The 11,517-nt window shown below is 40.6% G+C and overlaps 1 long non-coding RNA gene across 1 annotated transcript; it reads left to right on the forward strand.

Annotated features, from left to right (window-relative positions):
* Positions 1 to 89: 89 nt before the first annotated feature.
* On the forward strand, positions 90 to 10,795 carry LOC106098019 (uncharacterized). The gene is made up of 2 exons (XR_001224116.3): positions 90 to 262; positions 7,917 to 10,795. It is a non-coding gene; the product is annotated as an uncharacterized LOC106098019 (long non-coding RNA).
* Positions 10,796 to 11,517: the final 722 nt, after the last annotated feature.

Here is an 11,517-nt window from a genome sequence, read left to right on the forward strand (position 1 = left end):
ATAGGCTACATTTTTGGGTCTGTGCGAAGTAAGAAAATTCTTTATGTTTCTGAATGGAGTTTGGCTTTCTTCACGACCTCACACACGCGATGGAAGGGTGTCTTCCCGGAAAACGCACCCGGAAGCAGATGAAGTGGCTCACGGCAGATGGGATTTCACACTTTCCTTTTTAACCGCTAACTGTAGAGTCAGCATGATGATGTGAAAGTCTCCTGTACATGTATGGGACGGAGGAAGGACTGTGTGATCCTCGAGTAATGCTGTGAGTAATGGCGCCTCTTTAAAAGAATCAAAGCTAGCTTTAGCTTGGTGGTAAAGCGATAGCTTGGTAGCTAGCAGGGGAGATGTTTGTGTGCAAGGTGCATTATTTTCAGTCTGCTGCATGTGCGCTCGTTGTGAGATTTTACTGACAGGGCCATTATCACCTCTTTGTAGCATTATTTATGTTTTGCATTATACATCAACGATTTATGGGTTCGGGGGGGGGGAGGGCATGGAACAACCTGGAAAAGTCATTGGATTACATGATTAATGTTTTGAAAAGAATATTAAAACCAGAAAATTTACTTTGTATTAGAGTTAGTTATCTAAATAAAATGGACAGAGGGAAATTTATATTTGTTAGATCACCAGACCCCAAATCTGTGTTTAAGGCACTATCCAATGAGCACTGACGCTTCAAATCAGCAAAATTCACTAAATTGACTTACTCTTTTATTCAGTGTGAGGTGAGACCTGTGACCGAGCCTAGAAAGTGTTTACAGAGTTTTCCCATAGACTTAGGCTACGTCCACACGTACCCGGGTATTTTTGAAAACGCAGATTTTTCTATGCGTTTGCACCTATCGTCCACACGTAAACGGCGTTTTCGGTCACTGAAAACGGAGATTTTTAAAAACGCCTGCCAGGGTGGATATTTTCGAAAACTCCGTTTTTGCATTTACGTGTGGACAAGAAAAACGGAGAAAACGCAGCGTCAAAGGTGTGCGCCTCTTTTGACGTCACACTGTGCGCCACGTTTTGTTTCGGTGAAATGAATTTCTACAATATTGTTACTGTTAATTGTACTCTCTACAGTGTTTAAATGCTTACATATACACACACAGTTACTGTCCCTCCACACATACCACTCGCTTCTGCTTCTATGCCCCATCTTTGTTTACTATTTCCTACCGAGGCTTCTAGACTTCTGATTGGCCAACATTTCTACACGGTTAGGAATATATCGCCACCTGTTGCTTTGGCATGTTCCTAGCAGCGTTTTCCTTCATTTCTGCGTTTACGTGTGGACGGGATTATTTTTTAAAACGAAAACGGAAAATCTCCGTTTTCAAAAATAACCGTGTACGTGTGGACGTAGCCTTACAAAGGACTGGGACTCTTTGTGCAACCAAAGGTGTCGCCCCCTGGTGTCGTTTAAAAAGAAGGTTTAACAGGTTTAATGCACTTCCACTGGCTTCACTTTTCAGACCTGGAAGCTACAACCATCTCCTACTCTGTCTGTGATGTAATATCTGACCTGAGCTCCAGGAGCACTGACTCACTGAATGTTTTAAATAATCATGTAAACCTGCTTCTAGACCGTGTGTAAAACATCAGAGCCTCTTTTCTTAGTATTTAGGGAATTATTGTGGCTCTAGCCAAATTCCTGTTGGTCATTTCACTCAGTTTTTAAAAAAAAAACTTTCTAAGGTAAGTTTTTTTTCATCAACAGCCTGGGACTTCTTTGGGTGCTGTGTCATGAATAAAAGCCTTTACTGCAGAGGTATTGTAAGCAGTAATGATAGAGGACATGGTTTTGTTTTCACCTGGAGAGTCTGTCTCTCTGTCTTATGGCAAATTATGGGGCTGCAGGAGGTTTTCAGACCTTTGGCATGAATTGCTAAATGTCGGTTTGACTGTTGACAGATTTGGTCAACACAACTGTGCGATTGGCAGTAGCCTTTATTTTGCAGGTGTGTAGTTGAACACACCTGTCGAAGTCAGTCAAAGGCGGGTGTGGTACTTAGGTAATCATGTAACAATAGTGGCTCATAGGTCAGAATGTCAGCATGTTAATGGTTGTCATGGTTGGTGTGTAGGGGCAGATCTAAGGGGTGGCATGGGGTGGTGTGTGCCACCCTAAAATAATCTCTTGCCTCAAGTTTTGCATATGAAGATGTTGCTTATTAAAATAAGATAGCATTAACACTTTGAGCATGGCTACAGTTAACATTGAATATAATTTCTAAAACAGAATATATTAGATAGTGTTATTCCCCCTCCAATATTAAAAAAATGGTTGTGCCCATAGCTTGGACCAGCTTTATTTCTTGTTGTCAGTAACAAACGATGATTGTGCCAGAGCACATTTTGAATCAACATCACTATGGCGTCATTTTTGTGCCACTATTCTGAGCGCACGTAAAAAAAATTTTAAAAAGTACAAGTGTTGCAATTTGAGGAGAATTTTATTTTGAGTGAAGAAAAGCTAAACAATCATATCTTTTTGTATAAGGACTGCATTGCTTCAGCCAAATCTGCATACTATTCTGGTTTAATCAGTTCTAGTGAAAGTAACTCCAGGTCTCTCTTTTCATTGTTTAGTAAAATTACAAGACCTCTGGACTCATTCCCCTCTCATATGGACTCTGCTGACTTTTGGAACTCTCTTATATCTTTTTTCACTCATAAAATCACTGATATCCACCAACAACTTAACACTGTAGGAACTTCTAACTGTGAAGTAGACTTTCTGTTTTCCTTACTGTGTTCCTCCCAGTCATTTTCAAGTTTTACTCTTCCCTCCATAGCTGATGTATCAAATCTTATTCAAAAATCAAAATCATCCACCTGTCAGCTCGACCCTCTTCCCACTGTGTTAGTTAAAGGTTGTCTTCCCTCATTGGCTTCTCTCATAACTAGTATTATCCACTCTTCCCTTAACACTGGAATTATTCCTCCATCCCTGAAAACTGCTTCTGTCACTCTAATTCTCAAAAAGCCTGGTGCAGATCCTAATAATTTTGATAAAATCTGCCCTATATCAAACCTCCCCTTTATTTCGAAAATCCTTGAGAAAGTTGTTGCCTCCCAGCTTCACTCACACCTCAATGACTATAATCTCTATGAACAATTTTAGTCTGGTTTTCGCCCCAGTTATAGTACAGAAACTGCTTTGTTAAGGATTACTAATGACCTTCTGATGGCAGCTGATTCTGGTCTTTTAACCATTCTCATCCTTCTGGATCTTGAAATAATGACGAGACCGGCTACAGGAAGGAGGTGGAACACTTAGAGGACTGCTGCAGGAAAAACAATCTCTGCTTAAATGAGAAAAAGACGAAGGAGATGATTGTGGACTTCAGGAGGGGAAGACACACACACACACACACACCCCTGCACGTCGGAGGACCTGCAGTCGAAGTTGTACCCAGCTACAAGTACCTGGGTATGTGTCTAGATAGCAACCTCACCTGGAAAAACAACACTTGCAGCCTGATCAGGAAGGCTCACCAGAGACTGTACTTCCTGAGGAGGTTGAGAGCTCAGTCCTCATCTCCTTTTACAGATGTGCTAGGGCTGCTCAATTAATCAAATTTTAATGTAAATTACGATCTGGGCTTTCAACGATCATCAAAAATGACTGAGCCAATTATTAGCACCTCCCTCGTGCTTTACTCTCGCGCTGCTCCGTGTGGCAAATCGAGCGCACCTCTCTGCGTTTCGAACACGCGTCACAACAATTAAGAGGACCCCAGGGAAGCTAAGCAGAAGTTATTTGGAGAGGAGAGGATAATGGCTGCTGAAGAAAGAATGCCGTTGGTTGAAAGGAGAGATAAAACGACTTCAGTGGTGTGGAAACATTACGGGTTCGCGCAGTCAGACGTGGATCAAGTAGACATAGTGTGTAAACTCAGCTACGGTGTCGTAGCTGCACCACAGAGCAACACTACAAATTTATTCAATCATTTGAAGACCGCTCACAAAGTGACATACGTTTGATGCAATTGTGTATTGTGTGGCTACACAGCTTGCCTTGATGTTTGGTTATTTGTATGCATAAATATTATGCAGTATTTTGAAGTTCACTAAGCATAGATGTTTACATTTTTCATTTATTTTTTATATTGCAAACATTTGCACTGTTATCAGTATTTGCACACTATTTTATATTATTTTTTGACAATCTTTAAAGCCATTATTCAATACATTGTTATTGTTAAATTAATATTGTCAAATAATCGAGATCTCAATTTCAGTGAAAATAATCATGATTATCATTTTTGCCATAATCGAGCAGCCCTAAGATGTGCGGTGGAGAGTGTTCTGTGCTCTGGCATCAATGTGTGGCACAGAAACTGCACTGTGGCAGAGAGGAAAGCTCTACAGAGGGTGGTGAAGGCTGCTCAGAGAGTGGTCGGAGGCAACTGTCACACACACATACACCTCCAGATGCAGGAAGAGGGCCACCTGTATCATGAAGGACTCCACTCACCCAGCTCTTTATCCCGCTCCCCTCAGGAGGCTGAGGAGCATTAAATGCAAAACAACCAGACTGAGAAACAGCTTCATTCCAGAAGCTGTGAGACTCCTCAATACATAAATGGACAGGAACTGCTATTGTAGCACCTTAATCACCACTGACACTGTCACTTTATCAATGCTGGCATCATGCCCTTTGCTGCTAAAAGTATTTATTTATACCCGTATTTATACCTGCACTCTATACCCATACTCCATACTGGTACTCAGGTTGTCGCACTTTACTTATTGCATTATTTATCGTATTTATTTTATTGCTTGTTATTCTGATTGTTTTTTTAAAAAAAACAAAAAAAAACCCCAACTATTATTAATTACTTTTAAAAAAAAAAAATTCTGTATCTTTATTATCTGTATTATTTTGTTTCTTTTCGCTCCGGGACCGTGTGTACATAATTTCGTTCCACCTCATGTTAACATGTGATGCGAATGACAATAAAGAGCCTTGAATCCTTGAATCCTTAGTGCGGCATTTGACACAATTTCTCATAATGTCCTCCTGAGCAGATTAGCATCCACTGGCATTAGTCATACCCCCCTTGCCTGGTTCACCTCATATCTCTCAGACCGCACTCAGTTTATCCAATTTAAATCACACTCTTCAAGTCTCTATCCTGTTTCTGCTGGTGTGCCCCAGGGTTCAGTATTAGGGCCTCTTTTATTGATTATCTACATGCTCCCTCTTGGACAAATATTCCGAAAATATAATATCAATTTTCATTGTTATTTCATTGTTGTTTCATTGCTGATGACACCCAGCTCTACATTTCCTCCAAACCTAATTCATCCCTTCCACCTCCCTCCCTCTCGAACTGTCTTATGGAGATCAGATCTTGGTTCTCCTCCAAGTTCTCAAACTTAACAGTAATAAAACAGAAGTTTTACTCGTTGGCACAGCCTCTACCATAACCAAATCTCACAGTTTCTCCATTAATATTGAAAATTCCCCATCCTTCCTTCCCCCCAGGTAAAGAGTTTGGGTGTCATACTTGACAGTACTCTCTCATTTCAGTCTCACATTAAATACATAACCCGGTCTGCATACTTTCACTTACGTAACATTAGCCGACTTCGTCCCTTCCTTACTCCCCATGCTGCTGTCATCCTTGTCCAGTCTTATTACTTGCCGGATTGATTATTAAAACTCCCTCTTATTTGGTCTCCTCAATAAGTCCCTCCATAAACTTCAACTTCTTCAGAATTCTGCAGCTCGGGTCATAACTCGTACTCCCTTAAGAGACCATATCACCCCAATTCTTTAACAGCTTCACTGGTTGCCCATAGAAACCAGGATAAACTTTAAAATCTTAGTTCTCATGTTTAAGTGCATCCATAACCTTGCCCCTCCTTATCTCTGTGATCTGCTTCATATCACCACAGTTTCCTGCTCTCTCAGATCTTCATCTGCCAATCATCTTGTTGTTCCTTCTGCTTGCCTTATCACTATGGGGCACAGAGCTTTCAGTCACTCTGCTCCTCGGCTCTGAAACTCACTTCCTTCAACCTTAAGAAATATAGATTCCCTTCCCTTATTTAAGTCACAATTCAAAACCTACTTGTTTAAACTGGCTTACTCGCTTTAATACAGATTTTACTGGCTGTCATCTTGTTGACTTGCTGTCAGCAATGAATTTTGTTCACTCAAATTTAGCTTTTCTTCGCTCCAAATTAATTTCTCCTAAAAATGCAACACTTGTACTGGCAAATTTTTTTTACGTGCGCTCAGAATAGTGGCACAAAAATAATGGCATATATCACAGGCACGTCAGATCTGATGAGTGATGATACACCTGCTGTCAGGCCTGCAGGGTTTAGGCCGGCGGTGTTGTCCTCTCGTCTCTGCCTAAGTTTTTAAAATTTACAATTTATATTTGCATTTCAAGTTATGGAAATCATTCAAGAAACATGTTTGTGGTTGTTACAGTAAAAACTATAACTTTTTCCTGCTCTATTTTTATGTTTTTGTGTGATTTCAGATCAGTTGTGTTAATGAAAAAAATAACTGTAAATTCAGACATTTCATGTGAGATTGTGCTGAAAATAATGATACCAAACAAGGCAAACAAACCAACGTTATACCCTGGAGCCCAGAGGCTTAACCCAATAAATAATGAAAAGTTAGGTTTAAATTTCATTATATTTCATTTTATATTTGTTGGGCTACATACTTAATCATAGCATAAATCTTTACATTACATTCTAATCAAAATGTTTAATCATCTGGGCTAAAGAAAATAATTAAGTTATAGACTATAGTTATATGTAACATACTGCATTTGATGATTATTATCTTATATAATGCATATTACTGAATATAACACCTGTTAGTGTGTACAAAAAACCCCAAACCAAAACAAAACAAAACCAATAAAAAACCCACCCCATTTGATTTCCATGCCACCCTAAGAAACTTAGCTCCGCCCCTGGTGGTGTGATCCCATGACAGAAGAGTTCGTTGACAGCCTGTTCTGATGTTCAGCTGAAACTGGTTTCATAATGGATTCACTCCAGGGGGCGCGATTTGTGTCAAAACCATATATTCCATCGCATCAGGTGAAAGAGCACAAAAATGCCTCAGATATACGATATGACGTATAATTTTTGCATGTAGAGGGAAAAGTGTTGCAATAAAGCGATTGAAATGTAGTTTTTCAAAATCAGAATAAAGGATGATTTGGACACAGTGTAACTACAGGAGGAAGCTTTGTCATAAAACGGTGCCTTCAGAAGATCTCAGAACGCAGGTTCAGTCATCAGAAGTCCAAAGTTTTGTGACCTGTTTAAACGTTAATCAACGTTTTTACAATAGAGACCTTTGAGACCATTTTTATTTGAATGCCGTTCTTTGACCCTTTTTTTATGAATTGCATAAAAAACATGAGACCAGTCACTACTGGGAATCATGGCCTGTTATTCCCAGTCAAGCTGCATGTTTTGATATAATTTCGTAGAGGTTCTCAAAGCTTCAGAATGAGTCATGCATCAAAATTCAGCATCGAAGAAGTCGTGTGCTTCAGTGCTTTGCATTGACCCACTTACATTTAAATCATCAAGTTAAAACTGTCTGAAACATGAATCTGTATTATTATCATTATTATTATTATTATTATCATTATTATCTAATATTTATTTAATGCAGAAATGTTTTATAATGTTAAATCTTATTATAATCTTATTATTTTATTTCTCCATGAGTCCATATTGATAACATAGTGTGCATTGTGTTTCAGCAGTGCTACATCCATCTTTTATACCATCAATGATATAAAACCAGGGCTTCGTGTACTAATATGTGTGATATTCTGATCAGAACAAACTGATATGGTGTTTTTGTTTTTTAAAAGTATTTCATCTTGTATCTGAATTATTTATGTGTCGTTCCCATGTTCCAGTCTTTAACAGAGTCTGATCTACAGCTGAGCCTCCGTCCTCCTGCTTAGCCATGCCGTTGGTGGTGGATGCTGTGTGGGCGCTGTGGAGCATCGCAGCCGGCGTCTACGACTACTTCCACACCAGTGCCATGGAGGAGAGGATCCACACACTGGAGAATGTCCTCTCCATCCACCAGTTTGTGATTGCAGGCCTGTCAGCAGGCCTCATTCTGCTCATGACCTACATACTGTTGAGAAAACACTAAAACCGTCCTCACCTGAAGGACAAGCACCCACTAGAGGTTCTTTGCCTGAAGGATGACATGTTTGGTGACAGTCAAGATGTCCCAGATGAAGTCGGGAGGACTGATGGGCTTCTAAGTCTGACCAACAAAGCTCCACCAGGACATGCTTTCTGAAACCTGGTGCACTTTGGGTAGTGGCTGCTTAGTTGGTTTGTCTGTTTGCTGCTTTGTTTAAATGTTAAATTGTCCTGCTAAAAGAAACATAACAGCTTCTCAAGGCGAATTTGCACTCTGTTTTCCTAAACATGAAGGACTTCGCTGTTTAGGAAAAACGCCTGAGATGGCGTCATGACCTCAAACACCTCCTCAGAGCGTAATGAAGGAGTTAAAATGAAGTTATTGTCGGTTTTATGATTGATTTTCTGAAAAGGGAAGAAGCCCAGAATGACTGTGATCACTGCTACATTTTTAACACCGTTGTTGAAAAATCACACCATAATTAACTCGATCGGTTCTTCTTTTGTGCTTCCAAATGAATCATGTTATTTGTTAAGACAAATAATCTGAGATGCATCCAAACTGCCTGTTAATCTTTACATCTTCTAGCTCCATCTTCATGACTTATAAATGGTGGCAATGTCTGAATGAGACACATGATGTTGCGGACTAATTAGGGGGTCCTTCTCATACCTGATTTGTCTGATTTCTCAGCCTGATCCGAGCCAGAATTACACGTGTGAGACCTCAGGTGCACCATGCAGTTTAGGAGATGGTGTCAGTGGTTTGTTCAGTGTCTCATGTCAGAATACTTTTTTGTAGATAATTTGACTGTTACAGGGAGTCTATGGTCAAAATCAGCCGCGGAAGGCACACAGGAAGAGAAGGAAACTAAGTCTTTTGCTATATAGTCACCAGTGAAGGGATTACCCATCGCTAATAATGTTGTGACAGTAAAGTGGACTTATTCTGCTTATGCAAAGTTACTCTAATTGAATAGCTTTGCATGATTCACAGCTCAACATACGCTCTGATCCAACCCTGAAGTTCATCTTCTGTCTGAAATGAGATGTTTTAGCCCCTCCCCTTTTAACCCAACTTTCTTTTCAGTCTCAGTCACACAAACCGGCCACCAACCACCTGGCAACCTCCAGACGTTGGGGAAAAATGTATATTTCCTGAATTCATTGGGTTACCTCAGGTTGATGGCTGTTGTCAGTTGAAATCAGTTGCAAAGAAACCCTGTCGAGATTGGTCACTAGCTGCAGACGAGGAAGACTAAAAGCACAACTTTTAGTTTGGAGGCAACGGCCTCTGTTACTGGTTTCTGTTTCATTATTTCACTAACCAAAGTAAATGTGGACAGAGGAACAGTAACGTCAGCCTGGGTTTTGACTTTCATTGACTTTATGCCATTTTTAATTTTTAAATTGATTCAGTGGGACAGAAATGCCAAAAATATGATGTCTGGGTCTGCTAAGCTTGATGGGAATGTGGTTGTACTAGAATCTACCCCATCTCTGAGACTGGTTCCAACATGCACAGTCACTTCACGGTATTTGCTGTAAAAGATTATAATCGGAGATTTTAAAAAATGCTCGTGGCAACTGTGGTTTGTAATTACCCTGATTCCACTAACACACCTGGACTTAGAGGATAAACTCAAAAAACGCTTCAGACGCTGGGAAATGAATTCATCCTGTATGTGGTTTATTTATTTTTCACACCAAAGGGAAATGATTGGTGTAGGATGGAGGTTAAAGTGTGTATTTAATGTGGAAAAGGGAGATTGTGTGTTTAATCTGTTTGTTTACATTTTTACTAATGTGTTCTAGTCTGTCTGTGTGTGTGTGTGTGTGTGTGTGTGTGTGTGTGTGTGTGTGTGTGTGTGTGATGATTTAACCGATTATTGGTGGCTCGCTCACTGCTGTACCTGCTCACACTCTGGGCTTCATTGTCAGTGTACTGTATACACTACTGTGTGTTCTACCCAGCCGAACCTCTGCCGCGTCTGCTATTAAAAGGGAATATGTTTGAATACTGATCAGAATTTAAGTCCAGACTTTGTTGTGTTTTATTCATAATTTGTGTTTTCTGATTGACGTTTTTTGTCTCTCTTCCTCTTTTCTTTTGTCCTCTCACCTCCCTGCTCCTTCAGCCTGGCTCTGTAAGAGTTCTTTTCCTGTTGAAAGGGAGCTCTTCCTCCCTGCCATTGCCAATTGTTTTGAGATAGGGGATCATCTCATGGTTGGGATTCTTTTTCTAATATTGTAAAGGATTTTTCCTGCTTTGGTAGTATGGGGTATTAGCCCTGTTGTCACGTGTTCTTCCGTCCTTGTACAACCACAGTGGAAGCACAGTTCACATTTCCAGCGATAAGTCAAATTAGGCCAGTGCGACTGGAACTTTTATGGAAAAACATTTGTAGGCAAAGTCAAGGAGATGATGTTGGAGATCGCATCTTTGCTTTTTTGTGGATGGCGTGGTCAACAAACGCTCCCTATACTGCCAAAGGTATTCACTCACGCATCCAAATGATTGAATTCAGGTGTTCCAATCACTTCCATGACCACAGGTGTATGAGATGAAGCACCTACGCATGCAGACTGTTTCTACAAACATTTGTGAAATAATGGGTCAGTCTCAGGAGCTCGTGAACCGTAGTAGGATGCCACCTGTGCAGGAACTCCAATCATGAAATTGTAAGTAGGTCACCTACTTTCTGTAGTCAGTTGCTACAGACCTCCAAACTTGATGTGGCCTTCAGATTAGCTCCATAAACAGTGTGTATAGTGCTTCATGGAATGGGTTTCCATTTATGAGCAGCTGCATCCAAGCCTTACATCACCAAGCGCAAAGTGTCAGATGCAGTGGTGCAAAGCACCCCGCCACTAGACTCTCGAACAGTGGAGTGTGAATCACACTTCTCCATCTAGCAATCTGATGGACGAGTCTGAGCTTGGTGGTTGCCAGGACAACAGTACATGTGTGACTGCATTGTACAAAGTGTAAAGTTTGGCGGAGGGGGGATTATGGTGGGGTTGTTTTCAGGAGCTGAGCTCGGCTCCTTAGTTCCAGTGAAAGGAACTCTTAATGCTTCAACATACCAAGACATTTTGGACAATTTCATGCTCCCAACTTTGTGGGAACAGTTTGGAGATGGCCGCTTTCTGTTCCAACATTACTGCGCACCAGTGCACAAAGCAAGATCCATAAAGACATGAATGAGTGAGTTTGGTGTGGAAGAACTTGACTGGCCTGCACAGACTCCTGACCTCAACCCAATGGAAGACCATTGGGATGAATTGGAGCAGAGACTGTAAGCCAGGCCTTCTTCTCCAACATCAGTGTCTGACTTCACAAATGTGCTTCTGGAAAAA

The sequence above is a fragment of the Oreochromis niloticus genome, linkage group LG4 (genome assembly GCF_001858045.2).
Source record: "Oreochromis niloticus isolate F11D_XX linkage group LG4, O_niloticus_UMD_NMBU, whole genome shotgun sequence".
In the NCBI taxonomy this organism is placed as follows: domain Eukaryota; kingdom Metazoa; phylum Chordata; class Actinopteri; order Cichliformes; family Cichlidae; genus Oreochromis; species Oreochromis niloticus.